Source organism: Nelumbo nucifera, chromosome 3 (genome assembly GCF_055504915.1).
Source record: "Nelumbo nucifera cultivar China Antique chromosome 3, China Antique-T2T, whole genome shotgun sequence".
NCBI lineage: Eukaryota > Viridiplantae > Streptophyta > Magnoliopsida > Proteales > Nelumbonaceae > Nelumbo > Nelumbo nucifera.
In genome coordinates this window covers 84,315,708-84,321,780 of record NC_142651.1, presented here as the reverse complement: position 1 = coordinate 84,321,780, position 6,073 = coordinate 84,315,708, and positions in this window count along the sequence as shown.

The window sequence follows — 6,073 nt, the reverse complement described above, 5'->3', positions numbered from 1 at the left end:
AATAAATGATTTGTTATTAGTAATGAATTTGTGTTCATATTCTCAATAATATGATTTAATCATCGGTTTTGCCAATCTGTATTTTCATCGTTAAATTATTTGTATTTCTTTTACTTATGTCCTTTTTTGTTATTTACCTCTCTCGTCATTTAAGAATATAAATATATTCAATATGATTTTGATGGGACAGTAAATTGTAATTATTTTATTTTTAATTTTTTGGTTATTGACTAATACACCCTCATACTTCATATATTTATTAAAAGCTATCCTAATGTTTTCAACCAGTCGTTGACCCGATCAGTTAAACAGATCAAACCGTCACCTAGTCAAGATTTTGGGTCCAATTTGAGTAAAACTCAGAGAAGGTTAAAAAATTATTGATTTGGTCAAAAATCGTTCGTCTAACACAAATGGTTAGACCATTGACCGAGTTGCAAGTTACATACTAACTAGGGGTGAGATTGAGCCGTGAACAAATAGGAAGGTTCTATCTGGAATCGACCTCGAAACGGCCTTGAACCAACCCTACCCGATTTGTTAAAGGATAGGGTTTGGATCCAAATTCTTGGAACTGACCCCCACCCAAGTCAGTTCCAAGGTCTAGGGGTTTACCCTACCCGAACCAATCCGATGAACTGACCTTGATTGGTCTTGGTGGAACTGGTCTTGATATCAAACTTGCCTTGAAATAAACCCCAAAATATTTTTAAGGATGTGAGGATTTGAGGCCAAGCACTCATGGTTACAAAAGCCATGGTCTCACTTGGCCATCAAGTTACTTAAGTGATTTGAACATTTGTTTTCATTTTAATATTTGTATGTGTATAATAAACAATGTAAAAGGTAATATTTACAAAATTTCAACCATATATTAATATATTAGGATAATCTACATATTAATAGGAATGGCAATAGGGTGGGGCAGGGACCAGGAGCCACTCCCCATCCTCGTCCCTGTCCCTGTCCCCCCGCCAACAGGGACAAAGTTATTCCCATCCCCATCCCCATGAGGATCCCCACTCCCCATGATTTTTTATAATGTTTATCGTTTTGTTTTTGTTTTTTATTTTATTTAAAAAGTTAAAAATAAAATAATTAAAATTTACTACCCTACTAAAAAAGATTCAAACATATTAAACCATATTTTTAAAAATATTAATATATAAACGTATGTATACATATATACATATATATTAGCGGGATCCCACGAGGTGGGGAGTGCTCTCCTCATCCCCGCCCCATCCCTGCCAACAGGGATGAAAATTTCCCTATCCCCATCCTCACTCCATTAGGGGTGGGTCCTCACGGGGATCAAGGAAATGGGGAAAATTACCATCCCTACATATTAAATTAATCATTTTAATCAATAAAGAAAATATAAGTTTTAAACTATATATTATCAATATTGAAAATCAAGTTTTTGAAGGACATGTTTCATTTTTCTTTCTTGACGGGGGAGAGTAAAGAAAGAACAGGTTCCATGGGTAGACCTTGGAATCAACCTTAGAAGTTAGAACTGCCAAGGCTAGAACTGACCTTCACAAGGTAGATTCTGGTTCCAAAAACCTGGAACTGGGTAGGTTCTAGGTTCTGCCATGTAACCAAACCGAATCGACCCATGCTCACCCCTACTATGCAAACTTTAGGAGGTCATAACTTTGCATTCTGATGTCAGATTTAGGTGATTTTTTTATTATTTTGGATAACTTTTCGAGATCTATGCGTCCCCTTGTCCCGTTATTTTTCCAAAACCCCCTTTTTGGCCTCAAATTTCAATTTTTAATATTTTTTACAAGTAAAAATATTTAAAATTGAATTAAAAACATAAATTAAATATAAAATATTTCATATATTACATGTAAAATATAATTATACATTATTTATTGATAAAATACATGTTTACACACACACACACACACACACATATATATATATATATATGGCTGATGTGGCACAGTCTAACCCGACCGATCGAACCGGTGACCTACGACCTGGAGGCAAAAACGGTTCGACCTCCTAGTCAGTTTTTAAAACACTGAGTTACCCTATAGTTTATGTTTTACTAACCCCCCCCCCCCCCCCCCTTTAGTTTGCAACCGATTTACAATTTACTTAATCGACCTCTTATCAAGAATCTTTTGTATTGTTGTTTGGAAATGGTAACTTGACCGCCTATATTGAGTGGAAAATGCTAAAGAACTTGAGCCTATGGTATTTTATTTCGAAAGTACCCCTAAAACTTCATATCAATGTTTTTAAACTGTTGTTGACCCATTCAGTTGGACCATTTGAACCATCAACTGGATAAAAAAATGGGTCCATTTCACAATAAACCCGGTGTTTGAAAAAAAAAACGTTGAATTTGGTCAAAATTATTGACCCAAACAGTCAAACCGATGAACCATTTGAACCGTTGTTGGGTCACAGTTCAGACCATGTATATAAGAGCTAACCCTAAATCTCTTTTGACTCCTTTTCTTATTCCCACTTATTCTTTTGTTTTTTTTTATTTTTTCTCAAATCCACTTTTGTCAGTGCAGATCTTTTGCCACCATCAATGCTTTACAAGTTACAACCACTGTAGATCTGTGTTGTGCCACCACTATTCCTCTGCAACAACCGAAGGGAAACTGCTAAGTTGGATCTGCAATTTCCACTGCTCATGTGCTCCTTCATCCGCTTCTATTGCAACTAGCAAGAGAGCCACTGTCAGCCTACCGGTTGTGGCTGCTTGAACTTTTTCTTCCCTCCCTTTCTCTCCCAATCTTTGATACCTACAAATCTCCAATCTTAATCTTTCTCCGGTTCTCCCCTCCCTTTTTTTCCCTCTTATTTTACCATCTACTCAATAAACCTCCCCTCCCTCTCTTTCCCTCTTATTTTCTCTTCTAACCCAATAAACCTAGATCTAACGCAGTATATTCAAGATCATGATCTAAAGGTTATAATGCAATTACGGGTTAAACCATTGACTTAGATGGTTGAACCATTGACCCATGACCTGGAGGGAAAAACGGTTCCATTTTCGGGTCAGCTTTCAAAATATTGTTTCACATCAAGCTTCTAAAATGAACTATTGATAGATTTTTCAAATCTACCACATAATATTTGGTTTCCGTAGAATGAAGAAGAAGAGAGAAGAATGCATCTTGAGTAATTAATTCGCAACATGTCTTCCTTCTTCAAATAGAGAATAAAATTGATTGAAAAGAGCTTTTGCTATGTTTTACTAAGGGCAAGAGTGGCATTTTCATTTGTATTTTATGTAGATTAAATTGGTCCAAATGGATGTTAAAGACAAAACTGTCATTTTCCACTTCAACCTAATGGAAGGTCAATTAAGTAAATCAACTACGAATTATAGGGGTGTTTTAGTAAAACATAACCCTTAATTTTTTAAGTGAAATAAAACACAAATAAAATGAATTTAACAACACCAAAACATGGCAAGGAGTGGGGATCCCCATAGGGGTGGAGATGGAGAAATCCCATACCTAGGGCCCATTTGGCACGTCTTTCCATACGGTCTTTCGACAGTTTAGAAGCCAGGCAAACCGACTTTTGGTTTATTCCCATTTGGTTTGTGGAAGATTTAGCCACCAAAAGCCGGAGCACCGAAAAGACGTGAGAAACCCATTTTGGGCTGATTTCGGAAAGCTCCAAATGAAGCTTTTCACGTTTTTTACGTTGTATTTTCGCCCAGAAAGACACACGGAAAGACGTGTATTTGCCAAACTACCTTCTACCTACTCAGATCTTCGTGCAAAAGCTCAATGCATCTTTTGACTATCAAAACTACTCTTTCCAAAAAGACGTGCCAAACAAACCCCTAATTGGTAGAGACAAGGATGGGGAGTATCTACCCAGCCCCGCCCCACCCATTGCTCCTAAATAGAATTGATTGTATTAGAAAGTTTGATGGGAAATGGACTCATAACCATGAACGTATTGTCAATATTTTTGTGGATTATCACAAAAGTTTATTTTGCTGAAAAAAAGGATCAAAACCTTTAATCCTATTTCTGATCAGCTTAAACCTGCTATTTGTGATATAAATAATTCAATATTGTTGCCGATACCTACTCTTGAAGAAAATCAATATGTTATTGAGTGTATTGAAAATTTGAAAGTCTCCAATGGTTTCCTTACCTTAGTATATATACGAAACTTTTAGAAGAAGATTGTGAGGATATTCATGAATTTGTCTGTAGACTTTTAAAAATAAAATAATCCTTGAAAAAGTAATCACACTTTCTTTACCCTTGTATCCAAAACAAAATAACCCTTCCTAAGCCAATGATTATAGAATGAATTGGCTTAAATATCTATTTTGCATAAATGTACATCTCCATTCCATGTTGCTTTCATTCCCAAACAAGCAATTTAATGATAATGTTATAATTGTTTATTTAATGATAATTTATAATTGTTTATGCATTAATAAATCTATACTACTATTAGGCCATGTTTGGTTCATGGGAATAGAGGTTTGGAATCGGAATCGGAATCTCATTCATATTCCTACTGGAATGGCATTCCCCCATTTGAGCTTTAAGGGAATGGTCATTCCCTGCTCCTTCCTTGGGAATGAAATCCCATTCCTGCTGATATCAATTCTCATTTCCATTCCTGTTTGAACCAAACAAACTATGGGAATAGACCATTCCGATTTTGATTTCAAAGGATTTCAACTTCGATTCTGATTATGATTCCAACTGTTAAGCAAACGGGCCCTTAAAAGTGTGAATGAGAGTCAGGAACTTTTGTTTGACTAAAATACCCTAAATTTTGTATTTGGTCCCTCTTTAATTGTAAGGACATAAATGTAATTTGAATAATGAATTTTCTCCTCATTCAAAACCCTCTAATCAAGTCTTATATTTAATGTATTAACTCTCACTAAGATTCATTGAATCTTATTCTAGAGGAGATAGAATACTCTTATTTCTGAATTTGGCCCCTCTCTAATTGCCAGGGCACAAAATTAATATAATTTGGACTACTACATTTCTTCTCATTTAACTCCCACTCATTAAGCCTTATATTTAGGTTATTAACTCCCATTCTTTCATTGAATCCTATAAACCATAAGAAAAATAAGTGTGACAAAGAATAATTGTTTTTATTGATGATAAAAATAAGGATCCTTTACTTAGACACCATCTATGATTTCACATATTTACTAAAACCTATCCTCTATTTTGTTTATTACTAAAACACCCCCTATAGTTTGCATATGGTTTACTTAATTGACCCTCCATCAAGAACTATTTGTATTTCCATCTCAGAATGGCCATATGACCCCTTAAGGTGTGCCAAAAATATGAAGGGGCATTAGTCCAAGGTTTTTATTCCAAAAATATTCCTAATAATTCTCTTATCAGCCTTTTAGAAAACAAATAAACCCTTTTCCCACATTATAACTTTGCTTAGAAAAGGGGTTAGACTACATGTGATATGAGAACTTTTAGGGGCATTTTTGGAATAAAAACCCTTGGGTCTATTCCCTTTCACATTTTCCACTCACTTTAAGAGGTAAAGTGGCCATTCCCAAATAGAAATATAAGAGGTTCCTAACAGAGGGTTGAATAAGTAAAGTAATTCCAAACTATAGGGGAGTTGTAGTAAAACACAAACTAGAGGGTAGGTTTTAGCAAATATGTAAGACTATAAGAGGTGCCTAAATAATGACCTAAAAATAAAATACAAATTTAAAACTCACCAAAAAAATAGAGTTGTTTTTCTGTTTAGTGGCAAATCAACAATTCAACTTTTGGGGTCAAAATGTGTTAACCCTTGATGTCATGGTTAATTAATAATAGAAAGGGTAAATTTCTTAAACTACCCTTATGGTTTAGCTAATTGACTAAGTATACTCTTACTATTTGACTATTGTCTAATAGTACCCGTACTATTTCTGACAATTGACTAGCTCTACCCTTACCATTAACATCCGTTAATATTCCATCAAAACCCATATACACGTGATATATAATTTTTTTTTTTAAACCCGGCCCAATTTTACCCATACCCTCTTCTTCCTTTCAACAATGGCAAACCAAGCTACCTC